The sequence below is a fragment of the Gavialis gangeticus genome, unplaced genomic scaffold (assembly GCF_001723915.1).
Source record: "Gavialis gangeticus isolate Ggan-Ray unplaced genomic scaffold, GavGan_comp1, whole genome shotgun sequence".
Taxonomy (NCBI): domain Eukaryota; kingdom Metazoa; phylum Chordata; order Crocodylia; family Gavialidae; genus Gavialis; species Gavialis gangeticus.
This window is the reverse complement of record NW_017728995.1, coordinates 16,522,654-16,544,876: the sequence shown is the minus strand read 5'-3', so window position 1 is coordinate 16,544,876 and position 22,223 is coordinate 16,522,654.

The window sequence follows — 22,223 nt, the reverse complement described above, 5'->3', positions numbered from 1 at the left end:
ACTGTGCCCGAAAGCTTGCTAAGAACTTTTTTCCAGCTACTCAGTTGGTCTAATAAAAGATATCACATCGACTCAAAGAACCTTGCCTGCCTTTGTCCTTAGAGTCAGACCAACATGGCTACAACCAAAAACCCACCACTCGTTATTTTGGCATTTTTATTATAGGGCCAAAAACCTGGCTTCTTTAGCCTACCGCTAGGTCTGAAACATAACTTCCACTCCCTCCACTGTGTCAGTGAATTTTTAACATTTCCTCTTTGCAAAATGTCAGGGGTTGCAGCAGGGTGTAGATTCTTGCCTTAATCCAACACTGCTAGTGCTCACAGAGCACTGGGAATACAAGCAATTTCTTCAGGCTGTATATCACAATAAGAGAAGGCACCTTACCAAATTTTCGAACAACAAATGTAAATAAACTGCATTTCTTAGAACCTGGAGGATCAGCCTCACGAACAATCCACTTATACTGTTTCCTTACTCGCAACTAAAACAATTATCCCAACAAATGCTCTTTTAATCTCTGTCACCCAGTCCAAGTGACCACCTACATTGTTGTCCAAATTTTTCTTGCAGTTAGAATCCTACAATGCATAATCTCAGTAGGGTTATCAGTTATGTCATGCATTATAAATTCTCCAATCAGCACAGTGGGAAACAACATTTCTATTTAATACCAGGAGAAACAGTGGAAGTCAGCGATTGATACCAACACAATGATGGGAAAAAGTGTCTAGAGGTGCTACTCACATAATCTCATTTTACAACATCTTGAAAATTCAATAGAAAGGACTCTGCTAACAATACCAGAATGACATACCACTGATTATTGTTCCTAAAGCTCTTAACAATAAGAAAGCTCTCTAAATATATCTCAACAAAAACATATAACAGTTTGTTTCTTGTCTAATTTTTACAAAGAACATACTATTAGTCAACAATTGCTATGCAATCTAAACCCATGAAGTCTGCCTGCTGGTAATATTCTGGGAAATCAGCTCTTTAAAGATTTTTTTAAGGATATAACAATTGTATCTTAAAACAATTATGGAAGCCTTACTGTTTGCAAAGTGCAAGGAACCGCTCAAGCGTATTTTCTGAAGAGCTGAGAAAGGACCAAGTACGCTTGCACTTAATTTACATGCCTCATAAGTCATACATGATGGGTAATTTTTAGCCAATAACAGAAATTAAGTCTTTTTTTAAGAACCTAATGTTTCTTATTAAGCCACTACTCTCCTTTGCATTGATGAGTTACATGTGACATATGAGTATATTTCTGGTTAATATCACTTCAACAGCCAAAGTTCTCGGTTTAACATGACTTTTAGAAAGGGTTAAAGTGTAATTAAGTGAATGTTAAATATATCCTGACATTTCCTTTGGAAGCAAGACTGAACGGAGCTTATTTATTACTAAACACTTCAGAGCTTGTTCCAGAACACACTTAGCAGTGAATACCTGCTAAATGAGAATCCTGTCGCTCTCTCTTTGCTCAGAACCTTCCAGGATCAGTACCTAGTTTAGGACCTAATGCTGCTAAAACTTAAAAAACATAGTTAAAGCCATATATGTGAGTAAAACCATTCATCTAGGGTGCCACGCCAGGCCTTTGGAATGCTAAATTACAGTTGTATTTCTGCTATTTTACTACACTTTCAAAATATATGGTCATGTGGAAAGTGGTCTGTAGAGATTAAATAGTGCATGTCAATTCCTTTGATAAAGTGCTTACATTTTAAAAACAAACCAACCTCCATTCCCCCTGATATGTCACACAAATCTTAATTGCATGAAACAGTACTGGAAGGCAAAGGAAAGATCCCTAAAATCATTAACACAGGAGTAAATGTTGAATCGCATTACAGAGTCAACAACAGTGCATTTTTGAATGAAATAAATGTGTCCTGCTTAGGGGTATCAAGTGAAAAATTCAACAGATTTTCTTTTATTACATACTCATAATCTCTGTGTTTATTATTGAAGTGGTTAATATGCAATTTTTAAAACAGATCCAGAAGGTGTCTTAAGCAGCTTGAGTGTCAGCTCCCATCATCAGGATGTGTTTCCCACTAGAAGATTTGCAATCCTATCTTGGTTTCACCTTAAACACTTCTCAAGTGATTATTTTTGTTCTCTGCACTTAGACATTAATTTTATATATTCAGTGAAGATTTGTTTACAGCTGGTATAAACATGATTTACTGCATACAAGACATTTCAGAAAGGAAAGTTTTAACTTCTGAAAACATTTTAAGATGATCAAACGTATGGAACGAAACAATATTGTGAAAATCTGTCTTTACTGTTAGATGAGTGGCTTTGGTCTCCCTGGGGCATCATGACACTGTGTTTGTTATTATTCTCTAAAAAAAACCTGAGTTTATTTAATGGAACAGGCCCCATTATGCAGGCACTCCTAAGTGTTTCACTTAGCAGATTCTTCCCTCCCCTTCTGCAACTCCACCACCACATATTATAAAAGTCCTTCAAAGTAAGTTATAGTAAATTTTTGGCATCTGTTATTGAACCAAATATTTGATCTCTGTCAATTGAATATGTTTACATAAACTTAATCTCTTCACATTAAGAAATATGGGGGTTTTCAGTCCTTCTTGCTCTATAATAAGAAAGTGCAGATCTAGTTAATGGTATTGCTCCAAGCAGTAACTTGGATGAACCTGTAGATAAATTAGGGCCTGATCTTCCCAAGGGCAAAATTACAGTGCTGCCAGTGAAACAAAGCCCCAGGAAATCAATAAGAGTCTTTCCACCACCTTTGGCTCTAGCCCCTTATGAACATTTGTGGGTCTCAGTCCTACTCACATTGGGCTTGATCAGAAAACCCCCATTGATAGTGATGGGGTAAGGACTGGGAGGAAGGGAACTGAGATTACTTTTCAACTTACTGGGCCTAGAGGAACACAAAGCAAATCTCAATAGTACAAAACTTGTAAATAGATGATGACTATATTTTGCTTTTGGCATTTCAGAAGAACATGATTTTTGTGTGCTTTCTTGTATGAGTCTAAAACACCAGATCTGTCAGACGTTCAGATTTTTTTTGGTGGTGCTCTTTCTTTCTAGAGATTTTACTTATTTCAGTTATTGATGTAACACATGACCGGTACCCATCTGCGATGAGCTGGAAAATCAGTCTAGGTTCAACTTATGAATTCTGTTTGATGCCAATTGTTCGATATGAATATTTATATGAATTTGCACATTCCTTTTTGATTGTGGACTTTGGTCTGCCTTCTCTGCTGTCTGTTACCTCCATATTTAACTGAAAGTTCAAAGGGAAGTGACACAAGGTTAATAATGGAGGACTGTTAAATCTTTATAGGCCTCTCTTCACATGAACAGCTTGGACAAAGTTGGCTACTGTCAAGAAGAACCATTTTATTTATATGAGATAGTAAATAAAGATCAGAGCCCCTTGTGGGGGACTTCAATTAACAGATGAGGCTGATGTGGGGGGATGTCCCCTGAAAAAGGAAAATGAACATTATAAAAGAAGCAATCTCTTGCTGACTATTTTACACAAAGGGAGAAGAGCAAAGAAGCAGAAAACTAGCAGCAGGAGTTAGAGGAAACTGTAGGCACAAGTAGAAATGACAATTTTTGCCTAATATGGCCCCTGAAAGCGCTTTATAGCTGTGACCAAACAGAAGTACATGGCTGCAGAATGCTCTAAATGGCAGCTGGATTTGCCAGCCCCCAGTGCCCAACTGTGAATTTCTGGTGGGTCCAGGGGATCACTGTAACTCGTGGTGCTTCCTGCACATGGATCCTGATTTTTGCTGGATTGGGCCCTTTTAGAGAGCTCTGCAGCCGTGCACTTCTGTTTGGTTACTTCTGTCTGTGCCTATTTTCTGGAGAAGAATATGCGTGCAGGAGGGAAAAGGGACAAGAAGGTCATGGTTTCTTTAAAAGACTCTGACGTAAGCTCAAAAGATGCTAAAGGGTGGTGACGAAACAACAGTTCTTATTGTTTTGCCCAGATTTGCACATTTCTTATACTATATACACTACAGAGTGACTTTGTTAGAAACCTGTGCAAAGCCTGCATGCTATGTCACATCTGCCTGGAGAAACAAACCAGAGTACCCACAACGGTGGACCTTCTACAAGGGTTTGCTTAAGTAAGAAGTAAGAGATCATGCCCCATGTGTTTACAATCCAAAAACATCAGCCAAAAAATAAGGGAAGGGAAATAGAGCACAAAAGAACAGGGTGAGCATGTCCTCATGAGATGCTGACTGTGCAGTAGCTGAAAAATACTGCACTGTAGTGTGTCACAGAACAGGCAGTGCTAACATGCTACTGTGCAGTATTATTAGGCTACTGTGCAGTAGCATCACCTAAAAAAAGTTTGCCGGTGCTATTTAGCATTTGCTAATACAAGTGCTACATAAATGTGCAGCAACAACTGTGCGGTAGCATCTTGTGTAGATGCGCCCAGTGATTTACAGCTACACAATACAAGGTATATGGGGTAGGAATCAGCTCTGTCCTGTTGGCTGTGGGCAATTATACCATGAGGCTCCATTACTGCAAAGGGATAACAGAAAGAGTCTGAGCATGACATAGAGGCCAAAGAAAGAAATAGCACTATGCTGTATCCTGCCCTAAGGAAGTGTAGGACCAAACACAGAAGTTCAGTCCAACAGAGGCCCCTTGTGGGGGGGCTGACACCACTATTAAGTCGGCTCTGTAGTGAGGATGTAGTGTTTTGTGATGAGATGCAAGTATTTCCTGACATTCCTAGGCAACATCAATATCTTGCACTTGTTCTGATTGTCGTGTGCCTTTGTGCACAAATCAAACAGAGGTCTAGGTGCTAATGTTTCTGGACAAAGTTAGATTTTCTGATCCATATTATTTATAGAAAGTGTGCATTATTAATGAATGAATGACTGCTGGATTTTCTGCTCCTAAATTAGATGGATAGTTGAGTCTTACATGAACCCATGTATTGACCATATTGCACCAACCCTGGTTAAGGTAGGAAGGGTTATTTATATGTCTCCGGAGGCAGGGAATTTAGGAATAGCTTGATTTTAGGGTTACATTAAATTCTAGGTGCTTATGTCCACAAGCCTCTGAGCACTTAAATCTCTAAAGTGTTTGGCTAGAAAGTCATCTCTGCATCCATAAGTATAATGGGAGCCAGAATAATTAGAACAAACTCTGCGGGGTATTTGTAGGGGGAAAATGCTGATATATCACCATTCACAGGATGTACCTCTCTATAGGGAACAGGGCCCCATGTGTTAGGGCCTTACCATGCAAACAAGTAGTAAGAGACAAGCCCTATTCTGAAGAGTTTACAATCAAATGCACAAAAGGGACAAGAGCACAAAAGGCTAAATAGAGGTGCAAAGAGGTGGAGAGTCTTGTCCACAAAAACACGCATCAGTCAAGAGTTCACACTGAGCATGACTGAGCTATCATTTCAATGCAAGTCTCATGGTTGTCTGTCCAGCATCTTGCACCTTTAGATCCCATTGCCTTCTCCCTCTCCTTTCCTTTGGGCACTCAAGGAAGCACTTTCACTGGACTTTTTAAGGTCAGGTATGGGGGTATATTTGGAGGCAGGAGTAGGGAACTGCTGACTGTACAAACCTGCTAGAAACCTGTCTCGGTCCTTTTGCCTCTGCTCATCTAGTAATGTGGGACCCTACCATTTTGTCCATGAGTAGAATGGGGGAAAGGACATCCTACAAGTGGGATCTCATGGAGCTTCCTGCCCCTTATGTCCATGTCACATGTAACTCTTAGGACATGTTAACTGCACGTAAAGCCTGAGCGTCCAACACATTCATGCAGTAAAACAAGTGTGGTGATCATATTGTAGTGACGTTATGACATCTTGTGGGATGAGTATCTTCAGATTGTATTAAGAAGCACATATTCACCTGTCATCAGACTGCTCCACAGAGGTAATACAAACCCAGCTTGCTGATTGTCATTCTCAGCCCCAGCATTGCGCTTGAGTCTCGAACCGGCTGGGAACTGACAGTCAGCTGATCATGGTACACTAAACATTACCATGACTGTAACACTGCACAGATTTAACACATCCCATGCAACAAGGCCCTTAGACAGCAAAAACTCCTGCAGGTAAAAAGACAGCCTATTCTTTTTGTTATTCTTGGATTTGATTTGAGTTAACCTGGTCCAAAGAGTCTATGGGAAATGCCAGTCATCATCTGTTAAAGCAGATGGGAACGAGCTACATTTTTGCCATCATCTCACACGAGCTGCGACGCAGTATGAAACCGGTCTCTCCCCAGAATGAAGAGGTGTGTTCAAAATAGTCCCAGCTTAGCATTATGCAAGCAAGCCATAGATCCGTGTGTTTTTTTTATTACAGTGTTTGCACCCTGTGCTGTGATTTTATGAAAAAAAAAGAATCAATTGCACGGTTTTTGTTTTTTGTTTTTGTTTTAAGTCAATAATAGGAAACTGTCCCAACTCCTGGAGCCAAAGTGTCTCAGCAGCTGGGTACAAAAGCACGCAGGGCAATTTCAGGACTGAATTTGTTTATTGTTTCTAAAATGAAATCAATCGCGAATGTTCCAGGAGGGAGGGATGACTAGGAATCTCAATGCGGTTGTTAGAAACTTGAACGCGTTGGGTCTGTAATTCCCATTGAAAAGTACTAGGATTTGAGCAGTCCAGGGTCCTTTGAAAATCCCACCTTGAAGACAAGCATGTTAAAACCTGTGCAGTTCTCTCCGTGCTGCCCCATCAAGGTGCCTGCGAGAGGTCCTCCAGCCAGCAAGAGAGGTTGCGCTCCCTTTATTCCTTGATATTTTCACTGAGATTGAAGGAGGTTAGAGTTTCAGATAACACAATGATCACTTTTCTGATATACAGACTCACCCGTCAGGAACCGGATAGAAACCTCCAAAATTATTTCACAGCAATTTGAGGACCTCCTTTCCCCCCGTCTACTGGACTTAATCAAGAGCAACGCCTCTGATGTCCATACATTGCACTTTATCTGCATTGTCAATGGTGGTTATATACAATTCACCCACAGATGGGTGTCCTTCCTTTCTCCTGTTATCATCCCAAGTAAAACTGAGCAGCAGCTTGATGTTAGTTTTGACATGATTGGTAAAATATGCAGGCCACTGACCGCACAAGTAAACATGTGTCTTTCAATTTGTACATTTTGTATGTGACCTGAATTTTATGAACAGGGCTCTTTGTGTGTTTAATACTCTCTGGCAGGTTTGGGAAAGCCCAGCAGAAACCCTGAGCCTGTATACAAACGATCTTTACATTATCTACTGCTGTATTTATGCACATAAAAATCCTTTTCCTAACTCAGCTCAAGCTCAACAATAAGAGTCCAACATAAGCCAGTAAAAACAAAGGAACTCCAGGTTAGAGCTGGCCTTTCATCTTTAACTTTTTTCAGCATACTACAAATATGATCTGAGATCCCTGAAACACAGACTGGTAGTGATAGCAGTGGAAATCAAGGATGATATATCAACATCCATTCTGTGCGTCCATTCTTTTGCTGTCTAGAACCTAACCCCCACACTAGCATTTGTTATGTGCATTATCTCATGTCTATCAATTTATTTAAAGGGTGAAAAAAATTAAACTCGAGAAGCCTTTATTTAAATTATGTATGCCTTGTAGGAAGGTTCATTGCTCACGTAATGCACAGAGCTTATTCAGCGCACAGAGAAATAGACATCACAGGTAAGGAAACCATCTCCGGGAAAGAGCTGCAGATTTGGCCAGCTATAATTAAACAGCCATTGGCTTTGAGCAATAATAGCACCACCAGTTCATGAACTAAATGCTCCTACTCTCTCCTCTCTTCATTCCTTACCCTCTGGGACAATATTTTACAGCTATTACCCTCAGGTTTGGTCAATATTTGTATAGCGAATCCATCTTTGAATCCATTTATTGCTTTGGAAAATGATGATTAAAAATAAACAGAAATAAATAGTAAAGGGTACTGGAAAACTAAGATACCTTGCAATTTACCATAGGCAGTTTTTGGAATGTAATCAGTCATGATTGTTTCTCTTTTTTGAATTTTGGTGAAAGATTATTATATGAAAAAGAAATCCTGTAAAAGATCTTTTCTCATAAGCCTGTCAGTGTTTCATTTTTCTTTGCAGAAAAGTCAGTTCCAGCAAAATGAGTGGAGAATAAAACCCATCTCCCCAGTTTTAATTACCTAGTGCTCTCTTGTGGCCATTAGGAGGAACTGCTCAGATTCACTACTTACAGGTAACAAGGTGTTTATTTTTTAAAGAGAAGGGCCAGTTGCCAATTGGAAGTAACTCTGTGTAATTATAAATTCCCAAATAAGAGGATTTCTAAATGTTATCAGAACACTACACAGCTGAGTATACAGGCTGAGCTCTGTGTTACCACAGCTAATTGGTTCCTTGTTTGACTGGTATTGGATAACAATTTTAGATTTTTACCTAATCACCCTTCATTTGTATAGCCAGAAATAGACCAGAGTTAAAAATCTTTGCTTGCAGGTATTTCCACAGAACTGGCAGGGGTAATGCTACTAAATGCCTTTGTAAAGCACTTTGAGATCAATGATGAAAAGTGTGATAGAAGAATGGCTTTTATTAACTTGTGTCTCCAGCACCCAGGGAGGACCTGTTCTGTATCTGAAGCTGAACCAATAAAATAATCTCTCCTATCCTAGTAAGAAAAATATGAAAATAAGGGTGGCAGAGATATGAAGTAGATGAATACAGCAAACATTTCCCAGGGAGTATTTGCTGGAATTTAAAAATGAATTTGCTTCAGCCATTTCCTCGTATTTGCTCCCCCTTGTGTGTATTCACATGCCAAGAACAGTTGAGTGGCTGAATATTACTGGCACAAATACTTAGTGAAAGTAAATATCAAACTTGTATACATGTATGCTCACATTTCGTGTCTCTGCTTCTGGCAAAAAAAGCAGACAGAACGTAGGGCAGGGTGGCACCCTGGAGACTAACTGATACAGAGGCCTGAGCTTTTCTATGCAGCTTCATCAGATGCAAGAAACTGAATGGATGCATAGATGGGGCATCTCTGAGAGAAGTACATGCTGTTCAGGGGCCTTTTCCCAAACCTGTCAGTAAGAGTAATTTGTCACGTAGTTTTGTCCAGGAATTGGAAAGAATTCTCCACCTCGCTTGACATCTGAGGTAGTAATTTTCAGTCACCATTCGCTTTCAATAGGCACCACCCTTGGTTTGGATGCTGATCCACTGGATTCCCTTCGTCACTCCATTCCCCCACTGTTCTACCATTTTGCCATCTCAGTATATTTTATCCTAATTGCCTTTCCTTCATTATAATGTTTGCTAGTGGCTCATGTGAATATATTCTTTCAAAGACCTAAGGAACAGCATTTTCTACAGGACTTGTGTAGAAAGCTTGTCGAAATCTCTTCCAAACATAAAGCTCATTCAGGAAAAGATATTACCAAACAAATCATGCTTTCTGCATAATCTTTGGACCATTGCAGTTTTAACACACAACAGCAGAGCCATGAATATGACTGTGCAATAGACATTTGCATCCATTTTCAGATTATGGCAAGATTGGCCTCATGCACTAAAGAACTTCTTTTTCTAATTAGTATGAAGTATCACATTGTCATTTTAGTTAATTGTTATATAAAGCCCCAAAGGCTCAAAGCCATCATTAAGTTGCTCTATCTCCTGTCCGTGTATGCTTTTCAAGGTAATTTACAATTATGTCAATAGCTATTTTGAAACTTGATTTGCCTTCGTTTTCATTTATGTTACATGAAGAAAACAAAAATCTATTTTGAAATTGAATAGACGAATCGGACCTGGCCAGTGTGGAATGGTCTAAGTTCGTAGTGTTCACATACTTGTGCTGCAGTCAAATTCATCCCTGTGCTACCACATGTAATTTGAAGGGTTTATTGAATGCTCTGACTTAACAGGGAAGGGTAAAATGTGGGTATCTACAACTAGTGATCTCACTCCTTGAAAAAGACCATCCAGATACCTTCAGTATGGAACAAAATATCGAAAGTAAATTGCATTCTGTCCTCTGTTTCTCCACATAGGAACTATCCATTGCTACATATGATTCTTTACAGTTTCCAAGAAATCTTTGGTTTATTGTCATAAACACTCATTTCTTCACAAGCAGTACTTAGTATGTCTTTCCCTTCTTTAGAGAGAGGTTGTAGTAAGCCATGTTAGTCTGAAGTCAGGAGGAAAGCAGGGTAGAATGGCATCTTAGAGAGCCACTCTTCTCTTCCTTTCGTGAGTGTTATAGATCACTGTTTTATGGGTAGAAACCTATATGTCTAAAACCATTTTATGTTAAGGTCTTAAGGTGTTTGCTCTTTAGAAACTTCATCTAGGTCCCATTGAAATCAATGGAAAAATTCCCGTTTACTTCATGGAGTGCTAGACTACGCCCTTTGAGACTGTCTTATTTCCTAATGATTCTCCTACTATTCTTCTCTGAAATCCACAAGATTTCAGGTTTCTAAAAATCACTTGAAGGTCACTGGGTATTTAAGAAAGGACAATCATATCACAAGAAGTCTTTGCTGAGATGCATGTGTTTATCTTGAGTCTTCTCGGGAAACATTTGTGAAGTTCTTTTCCAGGCAACTGTTTTCCAGTAAGATAGCGTCTACTTGTCTGATACTGGCCTTCATCTTGGTTTCTTTGATCTTCTTTGTCAAGCTTAAATGTCACCATTCACTACTAGCAGATGTGGTTTGGGAATCTTAAATTCTTTTATTCCTTGATTTCAGTGCTTTCATCGCTGCTTCTATTTCAGCTGGGTGAATCAAAGGCCTTTCCATAGTCCAGTCAATGCAAGCTATACATGATGGCTTGTTTTATTTGGCAATCTTCTCCAGTATGTGATTCATTGTCTGCAGGTGATTCATAGTTAGGAAATTACTTCTGAACCCTGCCAGTGCTTGTGGCTGATTAAAGTCCAGAAGTCCCTGTAGTCTGTTCACCAGCACTTTTTTGTCAACTCAAATATTTGTGTGCGGTAAAGAATGGTAAAAAGTGGATGTGCTATTGACACAAGCAATTTACTTGAATGTTTGCATCTTTAGAAAATTCTACCAAAATCTATAGAACTGGCACGAAAACTATTCTACAATGTCTGACTAAATGAATCACGTTTTACAAATAAATATCTGTCAAATTGTTCAATTACTCAAGATTCAGTCATTAAGCAATAAAATAAAGCAGTAAATAGGAGACATCTGCTGCAAAGTGCTACAGAAATGTAAGCATCTTTCTCAAGTTACCTTCTTTACATTTCAGTCTAATGATTCACCAGAAATGTCCTACCCAAGCCAATCACAAACATCAGAAAAACATCCCTCTCAGATCAATAATTTGTGACATGCTATCTTACCCCAATCAATTATAGCATAAGACGGCTACAGACGCCACCTGGAAAATGAGAAGAAAGAAGTGATCAGATCCTGTGCTCTAGCATTTTCACTTTAGATCCGGTGGTTCTGGCTGATCTAAAGTGAACATGCTAGACTGTGGGGACTGTGGGGCTTTTTGCCTTCCTCTACAGCGCTTGGGGGTGGCGACACTCGACCTGGGATCTCTTGAGTACGTATTAACAACATTTATGGAAGCAGGACATAGGCTGCCATAGCTCCCCTGCTTTACCTGTGTCAGGTTAGGGTGGTATATCTTGTGTTGTCTCAGGGTTGAAGGTAGTTTTCTGAAGAGTTTAGATTATGGATTGTATAAAATGGTTTGGACAGGGATGATCCTGCCTCAGGCAGAGGGTTGAACTAGATGACCTCCGGAGGTCACGTCCAGCTCTACTTCTCTATGATTGCTATGATTTTTATGATATGAGAATGGTGAAGTTTTAAGTGAAAAATATTATGGGAATCAATTACCTCTGCTGTGGATGTTAGGCTTGTTTTTTAAAATGCAAATGCTCTCCCCTCCTCAGAAAGTTGGTTCTTCTCATAATGACGTCAACAGAACCAAACTTTTCCTTCTGTAAGTAATGCCCTGAGCACTTGACGTCCTTTCAGGAATAACATTACATCATTACATCTCGGTGCATGACTGGTTCAAGAGTTTGGTAGTGGGATATTAAGTTTTTTATTGAAGGGCTGCACAGTTGCCTCTAGCCTAGATGAGCAGGAACCGGAAGTCAGAGTTGAGATGCTCTTTGCTGGCCTCTATGAAATAAAATCTGTGTTCGTTTCCTACTGGACAAGTAACTGCATCATGATTGATTGATGCTCTCAATGATGGGATTATGGGCCAAAATACAGCATTGGCCTATCCTGTACTTTTCTAAATTCTCTTTCATGAATGGGGTGTCTGGGAGTGAGAATGACTCATTACATTTTTTTAATGTAAATTTGGACTAGGGAGAAATTAAAGAATAGCACATCCTTTCAGGTGGTTTCTAGAGAAATCCTTGCCCATCTGTGCTAGCCCAGGCCTTAAGGTTTAACACACTGGGTTAAAGTTCATACCTGGCCACCTCATTTAGGTCTGCTCACTTTAGCTTTTGTAGGCTGAGTACTGGAACAGAAGTGCTGCATTTTAAAATCTCATCCCATCCAGTGCTAGTACCCGAAGAGCAGCACCACAGGCTTCTTTTTTATCAAATCACACCATCTTTTTAGGCTTGCTCTAGCTTGTGAAATGATTTTTGTGAAGAATTTGAGGAATGCACACCTGCCAATTTCTTAGTACACTGAAGAAGCCGTTGAACTTACATATAGTGCAATTCTGCACCCAAGCAGCAGCAGCACATGCATTCGTTGGTGGGGGCAGGATGGAAAGAACACCCAGATAGGCACCTACGTATAAAAATATTTCTACCATTCCCCCATGAACCTCCACTGTGTCTGTGTCAAGCAGAGTGGTGAGCTATGCCCATCTCAACCATTCCAGCCTAATGTGCCAACTCTAAAAATTGAGGGAATATGGCCAGCTGAGGTGAAATTACTTGTTACATGTAGACCATACTTAGGGCACTTAAAATGCAATTGTCCACATGTTAATTGTTCGTTAACTTGTGCAAAATGCCCTCTGAGAGCGTCTCTAAGTTACACCACCCCACATGAGGGTTATCTCTGGTCTGATGATAACCTTCATCTGGGGTGGTGTGATTTAGAGACGCTCTCAGAGGGCATTTAGCACAAGTTAATGAACATTAACATATGGACAATTGCATTTTAAGTGTCCTAACTGTGCTGCCTAACTTCTGTTAGGGTGACTTCAGTGTGCTCCCTGGAGATAAAATGAGCAAGCTGTAGTTTTCCAGTATCCCAGTATGCACTGCTCCCAGACCTCTCCACTTGGAGCAGGGCTAGAGCCCAAGTGTTGTGGCTCCTAACCATGTCCCTGCTCCCCAGCCCTTTAGTGGCAAGTCAGAGCTGTGCAGGCAAGAACTGGTACTAACCCTTAAAGTGCAACTGCTCTTTAACACCACTTAACGGTCCACAAATTTAGTGTGGTCTGCATGCAACATGTAACATCACTCTGAGAGTACCCCAGAGTACATGCCTTAACACTAGTGTGACCATCTGGGACAGTGGGAAATCTGGGAAACTTTTCCCTCCCTCCCCCCAAGTCTGCTGCAGACAAAGGTGGGGGCAGGGTGGTGTGGTGTAGCTCTGGTATTACTATTCAGGCAGCTAAGTGAGTCACTCGCCTGTTAATGATATACCATTCTTTACTTCACAGGTGTTAACAATCATCTCCCCTTTTTAATGGTCATTCCACTAATCAAGCTAACGTGTTTTAGGGCACTTTTGCTGTCTGCTAGGGCTTCCTATTTCACATCTTGTGCTACTCCACCTTCCCACCCCATGCCTGGGACACTCGTTTTAATTTTCAGCAGCTGGCCGGGACCAGCCTCCAAAATCCAGGACCGTCCTAGTCAAACTGCGATGTTTGATCACTGTACTTAACACCACTGCCTGAGCTGTGTTGTTGCCACCTGTTCAGGGCTGCTGTAAGGCCTTGTTTTGGGGATTTGGTGTGTTTGGAGCAGGAGGAAGTGGGTAGAGCCTGCTTTATGGCAGAGCTCCTGGGTCAGCAGAGATGCAATATTGATTTGGGCTTTATGAATGTGTCTGCATCAAATGGCTTCTTGGACTATGTATATAAAAATTATATGCCAAATAGCTTTGTCGCTTCCTCCATGTAAAAAAAACCCCCTTATTACAATTTCCCACTTAAAAACATGGACTCTGTGTTCTTATACGTGTATTTACCTGTATATTTGCAATGTTTGAAAAGGGCCATATAAAACCCAACATTTTCTTTTTTCATTTTGCTGGATGAAAATTGTTGCCATGAAAAAAATTGGTGATGTTGAAAAAATAATTATAGACTTAATAGCTCAATTGATCTAGAACCTGTGAGAACTGGGGAAGGTTGTAGCTTGTATTTAGTTCAAAAATACATACATTATATGTACAAAATGATATAATACACCTGCAGACCAAATCAGACTGGCTTTATATTAGTAAATGCAATACCAATTATTGAGCCTATCTGACTTCCTATATATTTTAGTAGGCTTCAAAAATCTGCTTTAATCAGAAACCATGTTGTAAACTCGTAACCTGAAGTATGGATAAAGTAACAGTCCATCCATCTATATACTTACACAGTGAGAACAGGAGAGTTTTCATCAGTGACAAAATATTAGAAACATATTTACTTTCATCCAAGACTTGGATTTGAGCATGACTCTGGGGCGGGCAGATCCAGCTGTAGCTGTAACGGACCCTGACCCCAACTCGAATCCAGGGAAGCCCACAGTGTGGGGAGGGGAGCATGGGGCAGATCTCACAGCACTGGGTGGATGTAGACACCGTGGTGCATAAGGGGGCACCACAGTGGCAGGGGAGCTGCTGTGGTTTTGGCTCCAAGCCAGTGCTGGGTCCAGGGCCAGATCTGGAGCTGCCAACACTGTTGGTGCAGGGCTGGGGCAGGGGCTGGGGCCAGGGCTAGACTCACTATGTGCCCCACGCCCCAGGCCAGAGCTGGAGCCAGAGCTGGAGCCAGAGCTGGAACAGCTTCATAGGGTAAATGGCACCAGAGGGAAGCAAGTGGTGGGGGAGCAGGCACTGGCGGGACAGAGGAGAGGCACTGGCAGAGGGGGGCTGAAATGGCAGGGGGGCAAGTACTGGGGAGGGCAAAAGGCTGGGTGGGGCACAGTCACCAGGGGAGGTAAGTGGAAGAGAGGTAAGCACCATGAGGAGGTGAGCAGCAGAGTGGACAGGTAGCACTGAGGTGGAGGTACAGTCACCAGCGAGGAAGCAAGTGGCATGGGGATATGCAGGGAAGGGCAAGGGCAGGGGGGTCCCTGCTATGATTTCTCTGTTGTAGCAGTAGGGGAGGGGATGAATTTAAGATGGCCCTCCAATAACTGGATTCTATACATAGACTATTACAATAAATTATAATTTTCCATGTATAGCACCTGTACTGGGGGGGGTCATCTTAAATTTGAAGTTGTTTTTTATTTAGGTAAATATGGTACATATTTTACATGTTTGGCACAGCTCAAAAGCAGTTAAGAAACCTTAGAAAATGCAGAACAGCTACTGATCTTCTGTTTTAAGGCTGTAATCCTTACTCAGGCAAAATGTTCACTACAGTCAATTACTTCAAGGGAAATATTGCCTGGGTTAGAACTGACTCAAGAAACTCAGTATTTGGCTGCATGTTATTAACAATTTTCCCAGGGCATGTAGACAGGATGAAAAATGACATTGGAGCAAAAATTAAGACAAGATATCAGGAACTCAGTTTTACATCTTGCCTGAAAAATAATTCATATTATATATGGGAAAATGACACAACCAGAAGTTAAACATTTGAGTCACAGGCCCTTCTCAGACATGCACTCATAAGAACAGTATTTTCCAAAACACATTCATTCTGGGTTGCTATTTGTGTTTTGAAGTTCTGCTAGTTCAGCAAAGAAGCAGATTAAACTGGCCAAGTTGGTCCTGAGCACTGCCCCTATGTAGAGAAACTGCTGCACCCAAACCAGGGGATTTTTTATTTATCTTAGTCCTGGTATTAAACCTAGAATTTCATCTTGATTTAGTCTAAACATTTCCTTTGGGCACCCCTGTGTATCTTAACACTCAGCCTTGTAAAGAGCAGGAACTGCTTGCTTGAAACTGTACAAAACTAGGTTATAACTACCGAGGCTGGTATGTCCCATAATCCATTGTGAAAAGAGGTGGATGACAGTCAGTGTATGCGAATCTGTACTTAGGGCTGATGGGGTAAATGAGGAAGCTCAGAGAAAAGGAAACAAACAAGGGCACGAAATAATTAATAAATGTAAGCTCCATAACTTTAACCTGCCAAAAATAAATCTATAAAGATAAATATTAAAATATATGCAAATACAGATAAACAATGGTAAACAACATAGGCACCTATCACTGCTCTGCCTGTAAAGTTAAATCCAGGTCAGAGCTTTGCTAACCTTCTCCCTTGCTTGGCATAACCACTTGTATGAATCTTGCTACACTTGGCCTAAAAGAGACTTCTATTGCAGAGAAGGAAAAGAAGAAAGAAATAAGGGGATCAGGTAAGTTTACACTCAAGAGAGAGAAAGAGTGGTATATAGTGTATATATAGCTATAAGTCATCAGTGGCTTTGGTTTTCTAAGTCCTCTCCAAAGTTGCCAAGCCCAGCCCGCACTGGAGATGATCTGTTGAGAACTGCAGTGTTCTCACATGGTGACTTTTATGTGCCTTTTCTTCTAGATTCTGCGCCTCCTTTACTCATGTTTAGCCTCAGAGACTCTCAAAGCCCAGGTCTTTCAGACATTTGCCCATCTGAATGTTTTTACAGGCTCATTATCACTTTCAAGAATTTTCACTGCCAAAGTTTTAATGTAAAATGTCGCTCAATGAAAACCCTGACCTTTGGGCACCTATGCTATAGACGGTCATCGTGGTCCCACCGCCAGCAACTGAAGTTGAGACTTCTGGAGCAAAGGCTTGAAGCCAGCACAACTTCAGACAGGACTAGGCTCTCTAGTTCACCAAACCATATTCTGTACAGCTTAGACACAGAAGATGATACAGAACGCACATTGAAAGGTTTCCACAAGGATCCATTCCTTTGTTTCATGCTTTACTTCAAAGAAAGGTACTGTTAGAAGACTGTTAGGGAGAACTGCATGTTTTTAATTATCCTGAAAGTGCCCAAGGCAACAGATGAAGGCTTAAAATAGGACTCAAAAAAGAAATGCATCAATTGATGAAATGCATGTATTGTTTTGTAAAGCAGGTCTTTGCTCCGGTCTGAAAGAAAAAGCAACATTGTGCTAAAGCACCAGTATTTCTGATAATGATATGGAGAGTAAATCTCAGCACCACCACTTGGAAAAAAAAAAGATGGCTTTCTGAAATAAAACCGCATGATTACATGTCGTACTCAATTATACACAGGAAGATGAGAATAAAAATACACAGACAGAGAAATACCGCCTTCATGATGTGCATATATACAGCACTGGCTGCCCACTCTTCAAAAGGCTGCAGAGACGTTAATGGAATTCCACCAGCACGAATTGACCAGCATCACTGTCATGTTTCTAAGATGTGCAAAATAAGTTAAAACAAACAATGAATATAAACTACTAACATGGTGAGAGTCTTTCCTGAAAGCTTAGATAGACTCTGTAGAAACAACAGTTCCTCGGACTCATTTACAAATGCTGCCCCATCCGTAAACACATGAAACGTTCTCAATGTAAACAACATCGCTCTCTAAAAGTGAGAGGAGAAACGAACAGGAAGCAGCTCAGCAGAAGAGGGAATAAATCAGTGACAGACTTTTATGAACCAAGACATCTTAGTCCTTATTCGCACACCAAAGTCACTTATTAACTCCACATGGACCAAGACAACTCTTTGGAACGAGGAGTCTAAAGAGATGGAGACCACAAAGGGAACATCTAGAAACAGAGAAATAGTATCATGCTCAGCAAATACTACAATAGGTAGGGATCCCGCATAGCAGCAGCCAAAATACCTTGCACTGTGATCATACCAGATGACACAAGCTGCCTTGGCCTGGAACCACATGTGGTGATGGAAACCCACAAAAACAAAGCTAGCATGCTTTGGGAAGCTGCTGAGATGGGCTCTAGGGGTTTGAGTGCAGGGATCCTTCTTCTAGTTATTTTTGAACCAAAGATCCAGGATGGCATATTGCTGGAGGCAGTGACTTTCCAAAGAGGTTTAGAAACAACAAATCCATCCCCCATGCATTCTTAATTGGATAGCGAATACTTGACTTCATGTCCTAAACCAATACAGTGTTTTATTAGAGTGACTATGTTATGCGGTTTGACTGTAGATAAAGTTATGCTACTCAGCATAGCTGATTTACAAGTAGGTTCCAACATCCACACATTCTTTAGGGAGGAAAGTGTTTCTGAGATCTAATTACACAACTAGAATATAATCCCCTTCTAGAGAGGCTCATTTAATTGAAGAAAATAGAGTTAGAAGAAAATAGATCTCAGCCTAGATCCAAACACCATTATGCCTGGGAGCCTTTGAGATGTAGATCAAGTCCAATTTTGCATTTTCATCCCTCATGTGAATTTCCCGCTATGTATTATGGAAGCTTGCTGTATGCTAAGTACTACTGTATGTACAAGTTACCAGGAAAGCTTACTTGAACCAGAGAATTCTACCTGTTTCCTGATATGAAACACCATGGGCAACATTTTCGAAATGACTAGTACATTTTATGGTGCCCATTTTGGATGCTCAACGTGAGCTACCTTATCATCATAGGTCTAGTTTGGGGCAATGCAGAACATTCATACACTAAAAATTAACCCCCTGTCAAGTAGCTAAACCTGGGCATCTAAAAATCAGTTGTCACCACATGTGCTTTTCAACCAAAGTGATCTATCCAAGAGCTTTTCTCTGAAATTTCATTCTTCATAAAAATTCACCATATGGCTTCTATTTGTGCCTCCCAAAAATATGAAAATCAGCTAGCTAAGGTAAATTAAACTATTGATGATATATATTGATATATAAATATATTTAAAATTCTTAATGACATTTCAGCTCTGTTACATTCCCTTACCTGTTCTCTTACAATTTTTACTAGTCTTGTTTTGTCAAAAACCAGAAACTAGTAGATTTCTATACCTTTTGTAGTGTTCAAAATCTTACGATGTCAGCAGACTTCAGAGTAGTGTAGAAATATGTAAGCTAGATCTACGTGAGCTATTGAGAATCAGAAGGTCTAACTGTGGTGTGCAGTGTAGACATGCCCTGAGTTACCAGTTGGAACTGGGTGAAATTTTTCAACTGCAGATTTCATTCAAGTTGGGTCCATTACCTATGCAGCAAATGATACCACCTTTATAACTGATTTTGAACACACCACTTTTCACATGGATCTGTGATAGCTTATTTATGGCATTTTAAAACTATTGTTTATTATGACTGCTGTTTGCATTTCTGTAGCATCTATGACCATTACTCATGCACCACTCTCTGAGAGCAGTACTATGGCCCTGCTAGTCACACTAGAAACACAACAAAGAGAGGGCTCCAGACACAACAAGCTTCCAGTCTTAGAGACAAAAGATGGATATAGAGGACATGTTGGCAGTGAGTTCAGTACAACAAGCTTTATGTAGGTTCCACAACAAAGAGGGTTTTAAGGTAGGAGTTGAAGGCAGACAACGCATTTATTTAAGGGGAGCTCCCCACAAACATGAGGGGCAGCATAAGAGATAGCATAAAAGTGATGCTTAAAAATTTAACAAGTGGGTGATGGAGCCTGACCTCACAAGCCAAGGGGAGATGGAAACAGACATTTCAGGTAATAAGTAGGCTAGGGATAGGCTATGAAGTGAAAGCAAAAAAAAAAATCCATGTTTGATGCACAAGGAATGGACATGAGATACGACAGAGAGAAAAGACTTCCAAAAGAATGGGAATAATTGTCCTAACTGAAAAAACAGGAAGTGTAAGCAATTATTGACAGGTACCACCAAAACTAAATGCTTTCATTAATTTCAGCAAACTCAAGTCTATTTTAGTCCAACTCCCTTTTGATAGCTTTCTAAAAAGAAGTAAGTATATCATGTGATTTGGTTAATCTAAAAAATTGGCTCTCCTATAGAATAAATTTGATTTTTATTCTTACCAGGGTTCTGAATCTGGTATATCTGGAGAACTTTTTGGGTGACATTGTTTTTTATTGCTGTTGTCATTTATTGTTGTTATTATACATGGATTAAGTTGCTTTGGAAGAGCACTAAAACCTCTCTATTACAATCATCATAATACTATATACTATGCCACTATGCTATATATGGGAAGAATATTTTTTGCAAAGAATAACTAGACATTAAACTGGGATTTCATGTTTCAGTGTCTACAAACTCTTGTAATTTCTTTTTGTTAATTATTATTTGCACAGGCACCAAACCGAGATCAGGGCCTCTCATACTTGGCACAGTGCAAACAGTCCCTGATCTGAAGAATTTGCTGTCTAAACAAAGAAATGGGCAAAGACAAAAATGGGAAGAGAAGATTTATGCTGCCTGCAAATGTGTTGTTCAATATTCTAGTTTGATTAAGAGAGAATATTCTTTGTAAGCATGGCTTATGACACAACTGAAAAACACTACTGATGATGGAAAGACAATGTCCCCAAGGAGAGTCAGATTTCCTATTAGTAGACTTTGTATATCTTCAGATGTGACTTCCCACTAACACTCACTTGCTACGCTAAACTTAACAGATAATAAAATAGCTATATATGTAGTAGTAGCTACAGTTTAGTAACCTTAAACACATTTACTTGACTGCTACTCACTTTTCTCTGAGAGGCTGGTAATTTACCACCAATCATTCTCTTTGGTGGACAGCACCTTTACAAAATGTTCTCCCACAAGTTACAAGAAAGGTCTATTAATCTGTGGATTAAGAGAGAAAATAAATATTGAGTGTCAATTTGCATTACCAGTATTTACATTGGAAGGAAGCTCTCTGATTTATATTCCCACAAATATTCTCAGTGAACGTTATCACCTCACTAAGTATTAGTTATAACCTGTTGACACTGGGCCTGTAGGGCTGCCCTAAGGTACTGTCAGGACTAGTTGACCTACTACCGCGATTCAAAACTAGTAAACTGAAAAGAAGACTTATATTCTCACAGAAGATATTGGACCAGATTCATCCCCGGTACATGTCCACTGAAGTAATAGTAGTCATGCCAGGGATGAATTTGGCCCACTGGCCTTCTTTGTTTTCCTGCTTGGTCATGTAGGATACTGGCTAACCACTTAGGAGACTCCTAATATTTTTCACATAGCCTCCCCTCCGTAAGGGGACAGTAAAATAAGTATGGGGAGAAGAGAATCCATTTGCTCCACTTTTCTGCTAGGTAACCTTATAACTTCTCACAAGCTAAAAGATTAAGCAAAGGTCATGGCCACTTTCCCAGTCCACCACAAAAACTTGTTGATGCTCCTGCAGAGGAAACCAATGTCCTGTGCAGCTTCACAGATGCATGTGTATTTGTGGCCATCAAGAAACTGAGGGGTTTCACCCATGATTGAAACCTAGGTTGCTGATGAGTATTGGCTATAAAATCTCTAGAAACACTTATAGTCTGCCCTCTGTCATAAGACATTGTGACCAGTTCTAACAGGCAATCCCAGAAGAATTTCTTGTTAGACAGCTTTTCCACTGCTGAACCAATCCTCCTGAGTAAAACTGGGCTTATTCTTTAGAGAAATTCCATTTTGGAGGGAGACCACGTAAGTTAATGAACACCCCCTGGATTGTGACATTTTTGCCTTCAGCCTTTAGTATCACAGTCCACAACAAAGATAAAAAAGGATAATAAAAGATAGAGCTGCAGTCCACAGGTACACAAAAAGAATCCTAATCTCAAAGGCTAAGTACAGACATTCAAAAAGCCCAAGCCTGAATTGATTCAATCTTTGCAAGTTAGTCTAACCTGTGTTGACTGAACTGAGAAGCAAATGAACAGACGTTCACTTTTGATTCCAGAAATGCAGTCATGTGCCTTCAGTGGCTCAGGTCAGAAGCTGGGGGCCAGAAGGGTGGAGGGAAGCTGAGCTGGGGGGGCAGGGCATGGCCAGGCACCAGCAGGCCACTGAGTATGATTGGGGA